Here is a 20571-nt window from a genome sequence, read left to right as displayed (position 1 = left end):
TGACCCCAGTGTAGGATCTTCTCCCGATCAGGTACCATTACGAACGTCTTACCGGGAGGGAGACGATTTAGACTCAAGGGGGCCACCTGCATTACTCTGGCGGGATCGATGATGTGTTTAGGTTCCTCCTCAAGATCAGACACCAGGAAGGATCGGGACAAGGCGTCAGCTTTGATGCTTTTGTCAGCCGGGCGAAAATGAAGAACAAAATCAAAGCGAGCAAAAAACAAGGACCACCGGGCTTGGCGCGGGTTAAGTCTCTGGGCACTCTGGAGGTAAGCCAAGTTCTTGTGGTCCGTGTAAATTATTACCGGGTGAAGAGCCCCCTCGAGCAGGTAATGCCACTCCTCCAATGCCAGCTTAATGGCCAATAATTCTCGGTCTCCTATAGAATAGTTGCGCTCGGAAGAGGAGAAGAGTTTGGAGAAGAAGCCGCAAGTTACCATTCTCCCGGAAGATGATTTTTGGGTAAGTACCGCTCCGGCTCCAGAGGAGGAGGCGTCAACTTCCAGGAAGAATTGCTTGTTGCCGTCCGGGCGATGCAGCACCGGGGCGGAAGAGAAAGCCTGTTTTAAGGAAAGAAAGGCTTCCTCAGCTTCGGGCGGCCATTCTCTGGGATTAGTGCCCTTACGGGTGAGCGCAGAGATTGGGGCAGTCCGGGAAGAGAAGTCCGGTATGAAGAGGTGGTAGTAGTTGGCGAAGCCCAGGAACCGCTGAATGGCCTTCAACCCCTCTGGTCGAGGTCACTTCTCGATGGCAGACAGTTTCTCAGGATCCATTCGTAGGCCGGTCTGAGAAATTATGTAACCCAAAAACGGAAGCGAGGTCTGCTCAAAGAGGCACTTCTCATATTTAGCGTAGAGGTGGTTCTGCCTGAGCCTGAGCAGAACCTGACGAACATCCCTCCGGTGTGTGGGGAGATCCGGAGAGAAGACCAAGATGTCGTCCAGGTACACCACTACGCAGGAGTAGAGAAGGTCCCGGAAGATGTCATTAACCAACTCTTGAAAGACGGCGGGAGCGTTACAGAGACCGAAGGGCATTACCAGGTATTCATAGTGGCCGTCCCGGGTGTTGAATGCCGTCTTCCATTCATCCCCCTGACGGATACGGACCAGGTTATACGCCGCACGGAGGTCCAGCTTGGTGAAGATTCTAGCCCCCCCTCAGACGGTCAAATAATTCCGGAATGAGCGGAAGGGGGTATTTATTCTTCACCGTGATCTGGTTAAGGCCTCTATAGTCTATACAGGGACGGAGTGAGCCATCCTTCTTTTTGACGAAGAAGAAGCCTGCTCCCGCCGGGGAAGTAGATTTCCGGATGAATCCCCGGGCCAGATTCTCCTCAATATATTCTGACATGGATCGGGTCTCAGCAGCGGACAAAGGGTAAATGCGCCCACGGGGAGGAGTAGCGCCGGGCATCAGGTCGATTGGGAAGTCGTATGGTCTATAAGGGGGTAATGTCTCTGCCTCCTTTTTATTAAAGACGTCCGCATACGACCAATAAGGAGCCGAAAGACCAGGTAGATTGGCTGGAGTAGGAGAAGGACGGACAGGATGGACGGGAACTAAACAAGTCTTATGGCAGTCCTGTCCCCAGCGAAGGACTTCTCCGGTCTGCCAATCAAGCACGGGTGCATGTTTCTGAAGCCAAGGTAGGCCTAGCAATAGGGCGTGAGAGAGTCCAGGCAGAACATGAAAGAAGATGGTCTCAGAGTGCAGCATTCCCACCTGCAGGGTTATGGATTCGGTGATGAGTTGGATGGGATGTGGTAAGAGGCCCCCATCCACGGCAGCAACAGATAAGGGTACAGCTAGAGGTTTGGTGGGAATGCGGTATTTCTCTACCAGAGACTGAGAAATGAGATTTCCGGCAGCTCCAGAGTCAAGTTGGGCTAGTTCAAAATAACGGTTCTCCCCGCAGATGATAGAGACCGACAGCAACAGAGATGGAGAGGGTTTACTCTTGTCTAGGATGACCTCTCTGAGCGATCCTAGACACAGGCGTTTCCCAACCTCTCCGGGCAGGAACGGATTCGGTGCTCCTTACTGCCACAGTAGAAGCAGCTCCCCTCGGCACGGCGTAATTCTTGACGGGTTTTGACCATCTTGGTCTGGTCGACCTGCATAGGCTCGGGTGAGTGCGCCTGGGGAGTAGCAGGAGAAGGGACAGGTTTCTGAAAGGTAGGGGCTAGACGTGGAAACCTCCTCTCACGGGTGACCTCTTTGGCGCGTTCCTGGAACCGGATGTCAATCCGGGTGGCAAGAGTTATTAAGTCATCGAGAGTGGTAGGTATGTCCCGACCGGCGAGTTCATCTTTAATACGGCCGGACAGACCCTCCCAAAAGACAGACACCAGGGCGTCGTTATCCCAGGCCAGCTCCGAAGCAAGGGTACGGAACCGTATGGCATATTGGCCCACGGTGAGATTTCCTTGATGGAGACGTAGCAGAGATGATGCGGATGAGGTCTTCCGTCCGGGTTCGTCGAAGACTTTCCGGAAAGCCGTGAGAAAGGCTGGCAGGTTGGACACCAGGGGGTCTCCTCTCTCCCATAGAGGATTTAGCCAAGCCAGTGCCTCCCCCATGAGATGGGACATGATGAAAGCTACTTTGGCCCGGTCGGAGATAAACTGGTGGGACAGGAGTTCAAAGTGCAGGGTGCACTGGTTTATGAAGCCCCGAGCTTGAGCGGGGTCGCCTCCGAAGCGAGGAGGTGCAGAAAGCCGGGGTCCGGGGCAGGATGCCATGGTATTGGTGGGCAGCGGCGCTGCCGGGCTGCGAGTCATGACACTAGCGGTGGTTGCTGGTGGAGCAGTCAGAGTGTCCAGGCGAGAGTTGACATTCCGCAGATGACTCAGGATGGACTCCTGTTGGGACCTCTGACGGGACAGTTCATGACATAGGTCCGAGAGCGAGGGAGCTTGGGTGCCACCGGGTTCCATGGCCCGAGCAAACTGTAACGGGTCTGGGAGGCGGAACCTCTGAGCAACTATACAAGGGGACAGTCCTTGTAAGGAAGCGGGTGGCTCCCAGGGAAGACGGGCAGGTAGTCACGGCAAGTGACAGGGACAGTCTCTGGGTAGAAGGGCAGGTAGTCGCGGCAAGTGACAGAGACAGTCTCTGGGTAGAAGGGCAGGTAGTCACGGCAAGTGACAGGGACAGTCTCTGGGTTGAAGGACGGGTACTCACGGCAAGTGACAGGGACAGTCTCTGGGTAGAAGGACAGCAGGCAGGTGGCTGGTGAGCGGGCGAGAGTCTTTGGACGGGCAGGTGGTCACGGCAAGTGACGGCAGAGCCTCCAGGTAGGCTAGCAGGCAGGTAGCAGGTGAGCGCTCCCCGGTGAGCAGGCAAGAGTCTCTGGACAGGCAGGTGGTCACGGCAAGTGACGGCGGAGCCTCCAGGTAGGCTAGCTGGCAGGTAGCAGGTGAGCGCTCCCAGGTGAGCAGGCAAGAGTCTCTGGACAGGCAGGTGGTCACGGCAAGTGACGGTGGAGCCTCCAGGTAGGCTAGCAGGCAGGTAGCAGGTGAGCGCTCCCAGGTGAGCAGGCAAGAGTCTCTGGACAGGCAGGTGGTCACGGCAAGTGACGGCGGAGCCTCCAGGTAGGCTAGCAGGCAGGTAGCAGATGAGCGCTCCCAGGTGAGCGGGCAGGCTGGTCCATAGACAGACTGACAGGTGTCGGAAGGCAGACCGTCGGACCGCAGGCTTGCAAGCAGGTAAACGGATATCAGGCAGGTATCAAGCAGGAATCTGACAGGTGACTGGCAGGTAACTGGTAACGGGACCTGAGGGCTGAAGCAGAGTGAAGGCTTTGCAACAACATTGCTCGGGCACCTCCATTTTGGAGGAGGTGCCTTATATATGGTGAGGTCCTCCGGCCATTGGCCGGGGACTCCTTAGGATGGCACGCGCGGCCCCTTTAAGAGAGGGGGAGCGCGCGCGCCCTAAGCACAGTGGCCGGGAAGCAGCGCGCGCTGCCAGCAGAGCGGGAGGAGGACGCCGGGCACGGAGTGGAGAGGTGAGGGGAACAGCGTCCCTGCCTTGCAGGAGGCAGGGACGCCGACGCTACACCCGCTCTTGGGCTGCACAGGGCTTCCTGGGCTTCCTCCGCTGGGCTGAGGCCTCTATATTCAGGTGCGACGAGCTCTGGCGGCGGGCTTTAATCTTCCACAGCACCTCTTCCCTCCAACCAGCGGCGGCCAGTCGTTGGGCCTCTTCGACCCTCCGGGTAAGATCCTGCGTTTCACCGCAGAGGAACTCGGCCTCCTCCGCGGTCAGGTGGATTCCCTCCATATTGAGGGAGGTAGCAGATGGTGGGCCAGCGACGGAGGGCATCTCCTTGGCTGTGTCCATCTCTGCTGCAGGGTGCGGTCTGCTTCTTCTCCTCTTTTCGGGGCGGCTCCAGGGCGGCTGGCTGACGGGCACTCCTTGGGACTTCCCATCCATCTCGACGGACACTACTATGCGGACAGTCTCTGCTGGAGGGGGCGGTCGGCTCTTTTGGCGCCATTGGGGAGCCAGGCCCATGATGGGAGGTCTTAGGTTGCTGTTGTTTTTGCACATAATGGCGTCCGTTCTTCTTGGGCAGGGGCCACATTGAGTGTGTAACGACAGTCTTTTGTGAAAGGCACGCAGTACCCGGCGGCAATGGGGATTATCTCCTTCCGTTGCGGCGGGCACGCAATCCTGCCGACTATGCCAGTTTTGTGACGCCCTCCCTGAGCGTTGGGGTTTTACTCGGTGCCGGACCAATGTATGGTGGTGGTGTGGGATGTCGTCATGGCCGTGACCCGGTCCGTGCCCAGGGCTGTCACATAAAAAAAATGGGCTTTTGGATGAGTGGTTGTTCGACTACGCCACCTGTGGTTTCCGGTGAAGATCACCAGCGCCGCTACAGTCCTCCGAGGCCGGTGTTCCGGCAGCTTGGTTGGTACTACTCCCCACAGGCGGAGTAGGCCTCAGGGCGTGTTAGATCTGGAGAGTAGTGGTGGGTACAGTGCCGCGCAGGAATGAACAAACGGAGGCAGTAAGTGAAGTCATCCAAGCTTTACTCACTTTGGTGAAGTAGCAGCTGCAAAGCTTCTCTCTCCTACACACGGCACGCTGCATCCACCAGGAAGGGGGTTCAGCACTTCCCAGGTAGATCAGGAGCACCTGTCAAGATCCTGTTGGTGTGTTCCTCTCCTTCTCCTTCCGCTTGTGTCCCCCTCTGGGATCCACTAAGCCGCTGGGATTTTCCCACTGTGACGTGAAGTAAACAGTCAGATATCGGGGGCCGGTCACCCCTCTTGCAGCAGGAATCCCTCTGGCTAGGCCAGAGTGAAGAATACAGGTGGCGACTCCGCTCCGTCCGTATCCCCCTGGGATCCTTTTGCCTGTGGAGCCTATCTCCTCTGCTCCCCTCCAAGGCCTTCTTAGAATGGGACCCTGACCGGGCAGAAACACTTGTTAACTCTGACCCGCTCCTCGTCTCGAGGCCTGAGAACGAGGACCGTGAATCTTCAGCCAGCTGCAGACTCTTGCTGGACCCTGACAGAAGACCACAATCAAAGGACCTTGATCTTAAGATGGCCACCTATTATAAATGATTCTATAAGTGCTTCCTGTAAGTGTTTCCTCCACCCTCACCCACTACTTGGTTCATCCTATCTTTTGCCCCCCCCCCATCTCCTCTATCCCGGAACGGAGCAGCACCCTGGTGCATTTAGGCCCCCTGCAGGACAGGAGTGGTGTAGTGTTGAGTGTGAAGTGGGGTCCTGGGTGATGCTCCATCCTTACCTGGAAGAGGAGATACCACACCTCTTAGTGAGGTGCAGTACCCCTGTGGCGACTGAACCCTCAGGGGCGCCACTTTAGCAGGACACACCATGGATATTAATAGACCTAAAAAGGACAACTAAATGTCCAAAATCTGCTCATAATATATAGAGGTGCTAAACTCACTATCACCATCTATTTCAAATCCCCAGCTGAAGAGAGAGGGCATTAGAAAAAGGGGGAAGTGGAAGGTAGAGGGGAGACTCCCTTCATAAAGTGCAACCAAAAATATATTGCACAATAGCCCAATTGCCTAAAGTAGAACCTTCACACAAAGGTCTCTAACCATTGATATAGCCCTCATTCATACAGAGCACCTTGAGGTTTAGTGCAGGTGACTCCCCCCGATAATACAGTCTATAACATAGGTTACTGCCTGGAAATTAAATTCTAACTCCTATATTTTCACTGCTTCATTGGTAGCCGGTGAATATTAATGCAGCTCACACTGCTTCATTCTTAGGAGGGGAGCACATTCATACCACACCACGACGCGGTGAGAGCATGAAACTCCCAGAAATCCTGAGAAAGGGACTCTGGAACCATGTCTTAAATGGAGTGGAGGTGTGCATGCTTGGCCTTCCCTCTACTGGTTACAGTGCTTGGCTGTTTCTGGCAGTCCCATTGACAATGAATGGAGCTGAGGCTGAGCAAGCACACCTCCATTCCATTCAAGACCAGGATCTGCAGACCCTCTGTTCCAGAGGTTTGTTATTGGGGTTCCAGACTGCTGTTCTTGGGATCCTAGGACCCCATTATGGCTCACCTATAAATTTATCTTGTTCGGATATTCAAGTTATTTTTACATCTTTTATATTTGTGATATTTGAGGCTTCATTTCTATGTCACTGTCATATTCTCTCTTTTTATTTTTGTTGCTGGTATCAGGTGATATCGGTGGAAAAATAAGAGAAATAAGTTTGTTTTTCCCATTTTTTTAATGTTCACACAGAATTACTAAAATTCATTTTAAAATTTGTTCTCTAATGTATTTTTTTTACCTGCTATTTTTTATTTATACAGTGATTTTTCATTTATTTTATGAATAAAATGAGGTCATAAAAGAACTTTGGGGGGCATGAAACGCTAAGAACTTCCAGATATGGGGTTAATCTGCAGGTTAATAATGTTGCAAAGATTTGAGGGCATTAAGAGAGATGTCCTGTAGAAATATATTGCAGAAAATAATGTAATAACTGACAACCAGCACGGATTTATGTAAGATAAGTTGTGTCTAACTAAGATGTTATGTTTCTATGAGGAGGTAAGTGCAAATCTGGATATTGGCCATGCAGCTGATGTGATTTATCTGGACTTTGCAAAGGCATTTGATACTGTACCACATAACAGCCTCATACTGAAGCTACAGAAACAAGGACTTGGGGGGAACTATATGCAGATGGGTAGGGAATTGACTAAATGACAGGAAACAAGTTGTCATAAATGGTACCTTCTCTAACGGCAATATAGTCAGCAGTGGGGGCCGCAGGGATTTGTGCCAGGAAAAGACAGAAAAACGGAATGTTGAAGACAGCGGAGGCCTGCAGCCTACAAGTGAGTGTGATGCTCCCCACACTTGACCGCGCACTGGGACTGGGACACTGTATTTTTGTAAAGTGCTGTAGTGTGACCGGACAGCAACTCGGTCATGACTACCGCTCTGCAGCACTTTACACACAGTGCTATTTTTCTATCCAAATGATGGACACCGCTATGAAATCCTGAAGGGTCAATTAGTTGCAAATGTCCATTGTGTGATAGAGTCAGCTCATTGTTGCAGCTCTTGTTTTACAGAGAAACCACCACACAGAGCTGTATTTTCTAATTTTATAGTAATGTGTATGGGAAGAGAGAAGAATGGCTGGCCAGGTCCCTAAGACAACTACATTTCTGTGCAAAAATTTATGTTTGGTGAAAAACCCAAAGTGTTGTTAAGCCACTCATTTTGCAAATGTACATCAAAGGCTGGATTTCACAAATTGCAAAAAGAAAAAAAAATGATTTGTTGAAAAACTTTTTAAATGTCTTTTGAACACAGTGTTCCAAGTGAATTTTTTTGAAAAAAGTAAAATAAAAATAATGGAAAGCTCTACAGCACAATAACAGTTTTTCCATAAAATACAAATGTGCTGGACACCAGATGGCGCCATAAAACGCATGTACTCTAGATTTTCTGAGAAATGTGACTGATTCTTCATGTTGTTCCATAGTTTATTGTTTACGTAATGATTTGTAGCATGTACAGAATGCATTCTAATATTGTTTTTTTTTTTTTTTTTTAAACGTTTACTTTAATCTATGACATTATACTATTTAACATGGATTCAAGTGTTTATAGTACAGAGTATGTAGGCAAATTCTAGATATAAGCAAGCACCACATTTCTTTTTTATACGTGCCAAAGTAAGCAGTCATACTTTACCAAGCACCACTTACGTAATCATATTTGTTAAATATTATGACTACATTTCCTATGAAAAGTATATCAGCATAGATCATAAGAATGTAAACTAGATGTTTACATAAAATAACACACAAATAATGAAATTGGGCCATTTGTGAAAGACTGTGTATAAAAGTATACAGCTCTGGCAAAAATTAAGACACCACTGCAAAATTTTCATTTTCTCTGATTTTTCTCTTTATAGGTATATTTTTGAGTAAAATGTACATTGTTGTTTTGTTCTATAAACTACTGACAACATGTCTCTGAAATTCAAAGCTAAAAATTTTGTATTCATTTGCAGCAAATGAATAATCGTCCAAATAATAAAAAAGAAACTGTGCTTTCAGACCTCAAATAATGCAAAGAAAACAAGTTCTTATTCATTTAGAAACAATAATACTCATGTTTAACTCAGGAAGAGTTCAGAAATGAATATTTGGTGGAATAACCATGATTTTTAATCACAGCTTTCATGCGTCGTGGCATGCTTTCCACCAGTCTTTCACGCTGCTTTTGGGTGACGTTATCCCACTCCTGGTACAAACATTTAAGCAGTTCTTCTTTGTTTGATGGTTTGTGACTATCCACCTTCCTCTTGATTACATTCCAGAGGTTTTCAATGGGGTTCAGGTCTGGAGATTGGGCTGGCCATGACAGGGTTTTGATGTGGTGCTCCTTCATCCACACATTGATTGACCTAGCTGTGTGGCATGGAGCATTGTCCTGCTGGAAAAACCAGTCCTCAGAGTTGGGGAACATTACTTGAGCAGAAGGAAGCAAGTGTTTTTCAAGGATAACCTTGTATGCCGCTTGATTCATACGTCCTTCGCAAAGATTAACCTGCCCAATTCCAGCCTTGCTGAAGCATCCCCAGATCATCACCGATCCTCCACCAAATTTCACAGTGGGTGCAAGACACTGTGGCTTGTATGCCTCTCCAGGTCTCCGTCTAACCATTAGATGACCAGGTGCTGGGCAAAGCTGAAAATTAGACTCATCGGAGAAGATTACCTTTCTCCATTCTCCTATGGTCCAATCCTTATGGTCTTTGGCAAACTTCAGCCTGGCTCTCCTTTGCTTCTCATTGATGAAAGGCTTTTTTCTAGCTTTACATGACTTGAGTCCTGCCTCTAGGAGCCTGTTACGAACTATTCTTGCCATGCACTTCTCTCCAGCTGCCATTTGCCATTCCTTTTGTAGGTCACTTGATGTCATCCTGCAGTTACTGATTGACATTCGAATAAGTTGACGGTCATCCCGGTCAGTGGAGAGTCACTTTTGCCCTCTGCCGGTCTGTAGCTTTGTTGTCCCCAAAGTCTGCTGCTTGACCTTGTTGTAATGGACGGCCATCTTCGAAGTTTTAAGGGTGGAGGCAACATGACGCTCACGGTATCCCTCTGCTAGTAAAGCCAGAATTGAGCCCTACTTTTCCTCACTCAAGACTTTTCTTTTCAACTCCTTTGCATGGTTAAAAGTTATTTTTTCATTCAAATTACTTTTGGGCTATTCCTAGCACTTGTTTTGCCATTCAGCTTGTCCTATTGCAAGAGGATTGTGAAGACCACAGCAGTGCTTTTTATACTTTCCTTCGTTACATAAGATTTGGTTCAGGTGATCACCTAATCAGAAACACATTAAGTAGAATGAGGTGTATTTTGGGTGGAATTCAACTGACACTGGAATGGAATGGCTGTCAGACATGTAGAGATGGTGATTTTTAGAAAACTGTGCAGTGGTCTCTTAATTTTTGCCAGAGCTGTATGCAATACTGATATGGTCGGCATTGTGGGAATTCATAAGCACAATGCCTTCATAGCACAACTTACATATGAACTGCAATGAACAGTTCAGCCGACTCTGTATGTACAAAGTGATTAGTAAGGTTCATTAAACCACAACCTTTGGACATGTTATCACAAAACTCATAAGCGTTTTATTTCATAATGCGTGACATTTAAATGTTGGCAGTACAGATGAGTTGATTCGGCTTCTCCGAATTGTCCCCAAAAATCGATTTGCAATGAATAAATTTACTGCAAATGACAATTGTGAAAAGCTTTTAGTTTCTTGCAAAATATATGCATAAAACTCTTAGCTTTTGTAAGGGGGAAGAGAGATGGAGAGAGGTGAGGGAGGGTGGAAGAAAGTCAGAATTTTAATTCCCATGTGATCTGTATAATCCATTACCTAGATAATATGGAGATGGAATCCAATTGTTGTATCTACGCCCAACTGTTCCTCACTGGGACCCCCTGATACTGTCCACCACCGAGTAAGGTATGATAATCCCCTGGGAGAAACAATGTGATGTGACAGCTGCAGGACACTCTGGGAAAGCAGCCATGCAAAACATCATTAGCCCGCTCTCTGATGCATCAGCAGTGTGGGAAATTGTGCGAGCAGTGGCGTACTGCCAATGGCAGCAGGCCACTCGACTGCTATGGGGCCCGTGAGCCAGGGGGGTCCCCATAGCAGTCCAGGGGCGGACATACCGCCGCTGGTGCAGCTGCGCTGGGGGGCCCGCCGGTGCAGCTTCTTCCTGCTAGCGGAGGACAGGGAGCGATCTCTGCAGCTCCGCTGCTGACAGAACAGAATGGCAGCGAAGCTGCAGAGATGCGTCCTCTGCTTCCTGCCCGATGCTTCCTCCCTCACACAGGCTGTGTGAGGGAGGGAGTTGCTGACAACAAAGATGCTGAGGCCTGCGGGGGAACGGGCACAGAGGTAAGTGTTGTTTTTTTTTTTTTACGGAAACGCTGGGGAGGGGAGGTGGGGGAGAGCAATGTTGGGGAAGGTGGGGCTGGGGAGAGCAATAATGGGGCTGATGGGGCTGGGGAGAGCAATAATGGGGCTGATGTGGCTGGGGAGAGCAATGGTGGGGCTGGGGAGAGCAATAATGGGGATGATGGGGCTGGGGAGAGCAATGGTGGGACTGGGGAGAGCAATAATGGGGTTGGGGAGAGCAATGATGGGGCTGGGGAGAGCAATAATGGGGCTGATGGGGCTGGGGAGAGCAATGATGGGGCTGGGGAGAGCAATAATGGGGCTGATGGGGCTGGGGGGAGCAATGATGGGGCTGGGGAAAGCAATAATGGGGCTGGGGAGAGCAATGATGGGGCTGATGGGGCTAGGGAGAGCAATGATGGGGCTGGGGAGAGCAATGCTGGGGCTGGGGAGAGCAATGCTGGGGCTGGGGAGAGCAATGCTGGGGCTGGGGAAAGGAATAATGGGAGTGATGGGGCTAAAGAAAGCAATAATGGGGCTAGGGAGAGCAATGATGGGGCTGGGGAGAGCAATAGTAGGGCTGGGGAGAGCAATGATGGGGCTGGGGAAAGAAATAATGGGACTGATGGGGCTGGGGAGAGCAGTGATGGGGCTGGGGAAAGCAATAATGGGACTGATGGGGCTGTGGAGAGCAATGATGGGGCTGGGGAGAGCAGTGATGGGGCTGGGGAGAGCAGTGATGGGGCTGGGGAAAGCAATAATGGGAATGATGGGGCTGTGGAGAGCAATGATGGGGCTGGGGAGAGCAATAATGGGGATGATGGGGCTGGGGAGAGCAATGGTGGGACTGGGGAGAGCAATAATGGGGTTGGGGAGAGCAATGATGGGGCTGGGGAGAGCAATAATGGGGCTGATGGGGCTGGGGAGAGCAATGATGGGGCTGGGGAGAGCAATAATGGGGCTGATGGGGCTGGGGAGAGCAATGATGGGGCTGGGGAAAGCAATAATGGGGCTGGGGAGAGCAATGATGGGGCTGATGGGGCTAGGGAGAGCAATGATGGGGCTGGGGAGAGCAATGCTGGGGCTGGGGAGAGCAATGCTGGGGCTGGGGAGAGCAATGCTGGGGCTGGGGAAAGGAATAATGGGAGTGATGGGGCTAAAGAAAGCAATAATGGGGCTAGGGAGAGCAATGATGGGGCTGGGGAGAGCAATAATAGGGCTGGGGAGAGCAATGATGGGGCTGGGGAAAGAAATAATGGGACTGATGGGGCTGGGGAGAGCAGTGATGGGGCTGGGGAAAGCAATAATGGGACTGATGGGGCTGTGGAGAGCAATGATGGGGCTGGGGAGAGCAGTGATGGGGCTGAGGAGAGCAGTGATGGGGCTGGGGAAAGCAATAATGGGAGTGATGGGGCTGTGGAGAGCAATGATGGGGCTGGGGAGAGCAGTGATGGGGCTGGGGAGAGCAATGATGGGGATGGTGAGGATGGGGAGAACAATGATAGGGATGGTGGGGATGGGGAGAGCAATGACGGGTTGCTGGGACAGAGAAATGATGGAGGTGCTGGGAGAGAGAAATGATGGCGGTGCTGGGAGAGCAATGATAGGGGTTGCTGGGAGAGAGCAATGTTGGGGGTGCTCGGAGAGAGCAATGACGGGGGTGCAGGGAGAGAGCAATGACATTGTTGCAGGGAGAGATCAATGATGGGCATGCTGGGAGAGAGCAATGACAGGGGTGCTGGGACAGAGCAATGATGGGGGTGCTGGGAGAGAGCAATAACACGGGTGCTGGGACAGAGCAAAGATGGGGTACTGGGAGAGATCAATGATGGAGGTGCTGTGAGAGCACAAGAATGGGGGTACTGGGAGAGATCAATGATGAGGGTGCTGGGAGAGAGAGCAATGATGGGGGTGCTGGGAGAGAGCAATGATGGGGGTGCTGGAAGAGAGCAATGATGGAGGTCCTGGGACAGAGCAATGATAGGGGTGCTTGTATATTTTCCATATGCACATAGCTTTACAGTTAATTGGGGAGAGTCACAGAGACTGAATAATTTATATTATTGGCCAGTGGCGATTATAGTTAATGGGGGGCACAGTGCTGCTTATCACTTTATATTTTGATTACTAAGTGGCTAATAGTATATTAATGAAGGGGAGGTACATATATGTATTTAGGGCCGCAGTGTGGGGGAGACAAGTATATATACAATATATGTGACCTTGTTATTTTCTGGGCTGGAGGATCATCGTGACAAGACGAGACGTGGCTGGGAGATGTCGACATGAAGGTCCGACCAGATGGAGAAGAAGCAGCAAAAACCTACTCTGATCAGATGAGACGTCAGCGGTAAGTACCTGGATGTAAATATTATTCTGTATCTGCACTGTGTGACTTGGATTGATAATGTTGTCTGTAAAATCCCTTAGGCCACATTCTCACATTTGTGTGAAATGTCCGTGTGCTGCCTGATTTTTTTTATCGGATGGTCCACGGACTCATAGAGTTTTATAGATCCATTCACACATCCATGAAAATCACGGATCTGAGAATGAGATCTGTGAGCGTCAGAGAATGTCATTTTCTGATCCGATTTTGAGGATTAGAATAGGACATGCTCAATGCGTCTGTAAAACAGGGCAGCACACCGACACTGCACACAGATGCAGGAATGTAACCATATTATGTATAGCATACTCCATTAGTAAATAGTGTACTCGCTTATTATGTATAGCGCCGTCCTTAGTTATATAGTTTCATCTTTTATTATGTACAACCCCTGGCAAAATATGGAATCACCTGGCTCGGAGGATGTTCATTCAGCTGTTTAATGTTGTTGAAAAAAAGCAGATCACAGACATGGCACAAAGCTAAAGTCATTTAAAATGGCAACTTTAGGGCTTTAAGAAACACTAAAAGAAATCAAGATAAAAAATGTGGTACTCAGTAAGGGTAATTTTTTTCAGATCAAGCAGAGGGAAAAAATTATGGAATCACTCAATTCTGAGGAAAAAATTATGGAATCACCCTGTAAATTTTCATTTCCAAAACTAACACCTGTATCAAATTAGATCTGCTCATTAGTCTGCATCTAAAAAGGAGTGATCACACCTTGGAGAGCTGTTGCACCAAGTGGACTGACATGAATCATGGCTCCAACAGGAGAGATGTCAATTGAAACAAAGGAGAGGATTATAAAACTCTTAAAAGAAGGTAAATCATCACGCAATGTTGCAAAAGATGTTGGTTGTTCACAGTCAGCTGTATCTAAAATCTGGACCAAATACAAACAACATGGGAAGGTTGTTAGAGGCAAAGGAAGACATCAAAGCGTCAGGACCGGAAACTTAAAGCAATATGTCTCCAAAACAGGAAATGCACAACAAAACAAATGAGGAACGAATGGGAGGAAACTGGAGTCAATGTCTGTGACCGAACTGTAAGAAACAGCCTAAAGGAAATGGGATTTACATACAGAAAAGCTAAACAAAAGCCATCATTAACACCTAAACAGAAAAAAAACAAGGTTACAAAAGCAATCGTGGACTGTGGATGACTGGATAAAAGTCATATTCAGTGAAGAATCGCGAATCTGTATTGGGCAAGGTGATGATGCTGGAACTTTTGTTTGGTGCCGTTCCAATGAGATTTATAAAGATGACTGCATGAAGAGAACATGCAAATTTCCACACTCATAGATGATATGGGGCTGCATGTCAGGTAAAGGCACTGGGGAGATGGCTGTCATTACATCTTCAATAAATGCCCAAGTTTACATTGATATTTTGGACAGTTTTCTTATCCCATCAATTGAAAGGATATTTGGGGATGATGATATCATTTTTCAAGATGATAATGCGTCCTGCCATAGAGCAAAAACTGTGAAAACATTCCTTGAAAGAAGACACATAAGGTCAATGTCATGGCCTGCAAATAGTCCGGATCTCAATCCAATTAAAAATCTTTGGTGGAAGTTGAAGAAAATAGTCCCTGACAAGGCTCCAACCTGCAAAGCTGATCTGGCAACAGCAATCAGGGAAAGTTGGAGCTAGATTGATGAAGAGTACTGTTTGTCACTCATTAAATCCATGCCTCAGAGACTGCAAGCTGTTATTAAAGCCAGAGGTGGTACAACAAAATACTAGTAATGTATTGGAGTGTTCTTTTGTGTGTTTTTTTTCTTGATTCCATAATTTTTTCCTCAGAATTGAGTGATTCCATAATTTTTTCCCTCTGCTAGGCCTGAAAAAATTACCCTTACTTAGTACCACATTTTTTATCTTGATTTTTTTTAGTGTTTCTTAAAGCCCTAAAGTTGCCATTTGAAATGACTTTAGTTTTGTGCCATGTCTGTGATATGCTTTTTTCAACAACATTAAACAACTGAATGAACATCCTCCGAGGCCGGTGATTCCATAATTTTTGCCAGGGGTTGTATAACACCCTCCCTTATTACCTACCATCCTCTCTAGCTCTAGGGCTCACAGTTGGGGGATCATACTGTGCTGGAGTCAGCATACTTTGCCCTGGGAGTTGAGGTGGGGTACAGTAGGGTCATACGCATGCGTACTATGCATGAGGAGGAATTCACCATGGGGGTATCATGCTGTGCTTGGGGGACACTTTTGTTGGCATCATACTTTATGGGCAATGAAAGAGGGATCTAGGACGTCAGCAGGAGGAAAATAACTATGTAAAGGCTGGAAAGTTGTGAGATCTTCTCTTATGTGACCCCGACAATTATTTACATTTTTTTTGGTGGGGTGGGGGGCCCAATTGCAAATTCTGCTATGGGGCCCTATGATTCCTATGTACGCCCCTGCTTGCGGGCAAGTTCTTTTTTAAATCCTCGCGAATTAACTGTAAAAGCTTTCAAATTTGCGGGGACCTGTGAATTTCAGGAAATCTGATTAAGTCGATCCTTCGCGGCACTGACGGACACAGACATATACAGTACAGACCAAAAGTTTGGACACACCTTCTCATTTAAAGATTTTTCTGCATTTTGATGACTATAAAAATTTTACATTCACACTGAAGGCATCAAAACTATGAATTAACACATGTGGAATTATATACTTAACAAAAAAGTGTGAAACAACTGAAAATATGTCTTATATTCTAGGTTCTTCAAAGTAGCCACCTTTTGCTTTGATGACTGCTTTGCACACTCTTGGCATTCTCTTGATGAGCTTCTTGTGGCTACTTTGAAGAACCTAGAATAAAAGACATATTTTCAGGAGGCACTAGAGTTCAAGTCCTCTTCCTCTCTAAAGAGGCAGTTTAGGCATGCTCTGTGATCAATGTAGAGGTCATTGTTAAGTGAGAGGGGATGAGATGATCTTTGACCATCACATATGGCGAATGGTGGATCCTGTGTTATCCACTGTATATAGAGGTGCAATCTGTCATTGTCATTATCCTGCATTTATTGATAATGACTTCTGAAATGTGATCTATAAAGAACATGAATTATTTGTCAGTTTTAGGCTTAGTGGCTAAGTTTGGACGTTTTTCTAAATAAAGATAATATAAAAAAGAATAGGGAAAAAATTAAAAACATTAAAAAAAAATACATTTAACAAGAAAACTGATTTAAAGTGAATCTGACAGCTTATACATGCTGCTCTATTCACGGGCAGCATGTATCAGACATTGGCTGTACAATCTCAGCAAGTGATGTTTTGACTCGGAAATGCTGCAGTCTTTCAGAGAAAAATATCCTTTTAAAGCTAATGTGGACCAAGCTGCAAATGAGACTAGTCAGACGAGGCGGGTCCCCAGTGGCTCTCCCTTCATGCGTGCGTATGGATTGGGCTTCATGTATCAGCTGTCAGGTTCCTTTTAAACAATAGGTCTTTTTTTATGGCATATTCCATTTAACAACTCATAAAAAATCATTGCCCCATCACCCAATGCCCTTTATGCCAGCGCTTAAAATTCAACTGAGAAAATGCTCCAACTTGGCTGTGGGATACAACAGTCTCTTCTAGACAATTCTAACCTGGTTTACATTCAACATGCAATTGCATCAACATGTCAGCAACAATAAAACACTAGAAAGGTTGCCAAATTCAGTGAGTCAGAACATGAATACAATTGGCTGAAATGAAGTCCTAATGTCACATCCCTACCTGGACCAGCTGCAGTGACATCTACTGCTATCGCCAGACGCCACAGTATTCACTCAGATGAACGAGGAGATGTCGGTGATAATATTATTGGGGAGCACAGGTGTGGTACAGCCAGAAATACTTGTGTGGCTTAGACTTGTTGTGCCCCCAGCCTGGCAGTATGGATGTGTGTGCTGTCCAGCAGGTCACCAAGTATAATTACCTCCCTGTTGTGTCCAATGGTGTAGTAAAGCACCTTGTTGGGAGTTGTCAATAATTGTGCTTGGATTACTCCTTGGACTCTGGTGCTTTTTCTTGTTATATTTACCCTGATCTTAACCCTGATTATATCCTGGCTAGATATGCCTCTGTGATTCCTCCTGACCTCATCCTGTCTGACTATGCTGCTAACCCTGACTATTCCTTTAACTAATTTTTGTCTTCTGAGTCTGTACTTTGATCTGTCTCTCAAGTTACTGACCCACCTAGTCTGACTATCCTTACCTCAAGCTCTCTTCTCTGGCCAGCTACTGGAAGGATGCAACACAGGGGCCCCATTGTAAGTCCAGATCCCTATGAAGATAAAAGATGAAGTCCAGAGTTCCTCTTGAACATGCTAGATGGAGCGGCGAGCACCAAGTCCGTCCAAGGTAATCTTTTTGAACTAACCACCTCTAAAAAGAGCTTGACATTAAGTTAAAAAAAGCCAATCAGTGGGCTGATTATAATAATTATTATTATAATGATTATTATCAACAATTATTGATAGGTTACTGAATATAGGACAATGGAGTACCATGCTGTTGTCCTATGATAATCTTGTTGCCAAAACATAACATTTACCTGTATTGTATTTCTGCTCTTTTTTCCTTAATTTTTTTTATTCTGCGTTGACATTCTGGGGACCTTGGAACCAATTACATTTTTCCCAAGTTTTGGTCTCAACTGTTGTTCTATAAGAAATTCTCACTGTAAGTTGTGGGACCACTGTATTAGGATACTGGAGCACATCTGGCGCTCTGGCTCACGAGCTGTGTTTACATGCTCATAGAGAAACCCTTCTACTGCTGTAAAGGTATGCTACATTTGTATGACTTAATAAACATGCAGTAACTCTATTGCACATCCTGCCTTGCTTGAAGCTTTCTCTGCCTGTTTAATTACACGTACAAAGCATGAAGGATGATGGGAATTTGCTCCAAGTGACTCCGCACATGTGTTGTGTGCTCACTGCAGCAGATTAATGTTTTCCTGCTAAGTAGAACTGGCTGATTCCTTGTAGTTCAAGACTTAGAGTGTTATATATTAGTACATTTGCGACAGCTGTAAAGATGAATCAGGCAAAGTATTTGGACAACAGGAGCAAAAATATGTGATATAATCCAGTTAATAAAAAAAATAGTTTTGCGCTTGATAATCACAACTTGACATCTTTTTTATATAGACAAAAATAATCAAAAATATTTGGTAATAGACTTACATCTGGACAACTAATATCCAAAAACTTGTTATCTTTACATTCTAACATTAGATTAGTATCTATACAAAATATATATCCAAGATTACCTTTCATTCGTTTATTGTTTTATTGTCATCAGTATTTTGTACTAAATGAAGTTTGAAGACAAAATATACTTGCATTGACCAGTCAGCTCATGTCTTTTAGGGGTCCCTCGTATTTAGGCTTGGACTGGCCCACGGGAGAACAGGAGAATCCTCCGGTGGGCCCCTGTGCAGGAGTCTCTTATATGAGCAGCATCTTATTAATGTAACAGTCAGCCCAATTTATTGCCATAGAATTTTGTGATTGAGGATAATGTCACATTTGCATGTAGCTGAAAAGTGGGGCCCTGGAGTAGATGTTACTGGTGGGCCCCAGTACGACACTGCTCGTATTAGCTATTTCTAGAGGGTGAACTGCTATGTTTGTTTATATATATATATATATATATATATATATATATATATATATATATATATATATATAAAAAATGAATAGGGGTGAGAAAAGGAGTAGGCAGGTTAGGAAGTTGCCTATGGTGCTAGTGAAGAAGTTGAAAACAATAACCCTAAAAAAGTTGAAATATGACGTTAAGCAAAAGAGCTACAGAAGCCAGAGGGTTATATTACCAAAACATGTTATGCTGACCCTACATTTAGAACTGCACATGTATTGAAAGGATGGGGTAGAGGTAAATCCTGAGTATATATTATAAATAAAATGGCTAGAGACTGGTCGGAAATGGGATTCAACAAGTGCACTAATTAAATTATAAGTATCTTTTGATACAATAGCTTGCCCTATCCTAAGACTAAGAACACACCCTGTGATATCTAGGGCTGGTGAATAATATCAGTGGACAGGGCCGGCGTCAACACCCGGCGTACCCGGGCAAGTGCCGGGGCCCTGGACCATCAAGGGGGTCCACTTGCCATCGGGGCCTGGGCCGCTTCTCCAGCATCTGTGCAGGGTCGGCGGTGCTGCTCAAGCCCTGCTCTGCTTCATGCAGCAGCTGTGTGTGGTCAGTGTGCTGCTGCTCCACCAATCAGGCCCAGTGCTGTCAGTTTCCAGACATGGCCGGGCGCTGTGCGATGTGTGGCTGTGTCTGGTAGTAATGACACGCAGGGGTGACACTGTGCCATTAATTGTGCTTGTGTGTCGCACCTGCCATGTCATTACTACCAGACACAGTCGCACAGCACGCAGCGCGCGGCCATGTCTGGAAAGTGACAGCACTGGGCCTGATTGGTGGAGCAGCAGCACACTGACAGCACACTGACTGCTGCATGAAGCAAAACAGGACGAGTGGGCCCCCAATATGGTCCAGGGCCATGTGACATGCCAGAGGCCCTGCATTGCCACATGACTGAGGAGCTGGATGGGACACAGGCCGGGGGCAGGTGAGCGAGCTTCCTCAATCTCCATATTAAAAATATTTCTAATGTATGTGTGCATGTATGATGTGAATGTCTGTGTATGTCAGTGTATATGCATGTGTACATATATTTATGGCTGTTTTATATGTGTTTTTAAGAATGTGTTCAAATATGTATGTGTATATATTTGTGCGTGTCTGCGTATTGTGTGTGTATATCTGTGTACCATGCTCATGTGTGTATGTGTGTGCATGCCTGTATACCATGTGCGTGCGCATGTCTGCATACCGTGAGCGTTCGCTTGTCTGTGTACCGTGTGCATGTCTGTGTACTGTGTGTGCGTGTCTGCTTATTGTGTGCATGTCTGCGTATTGTGTGCGTGTCTGCATATTGTATGTGTGTCTGCGTATTGTGTGTGTGCGTGTCTGCTTATTGTGTGTGTGCATGTCTGTGTATTGTGTGTGTGTGTGCATGTCTACGTACTGTGTGTGCGTGCATGTCTGCATACTGTGTGTGCGCATGTCTACGTACTGTGTATGCGTGCATGTCTGCATACCGTGTGTGTGCGTGCATGTTTGCATATGTGTAGGATG

The sequence above is a fragment of the Phyllobates terribilis genome, unplaced genomic scaffold, assembly GCF_046119375.1.
Source record: "Phyllobates terribilis strain yellow unplaced genomic scaffold, ASM4611937v1 Scaffold_3__8_contigs__length_932513732, whole genome shotgun sequence".
NCBI classification, from domain to species: Eukaryota; Metazoa; Chordata; class Amphibia; order Anura; family Dendrobatidae; genus Phyllobates; species Phyllobates terribilis.
This window is presented reverse-complemented; position numbering follows the sequence as displayed.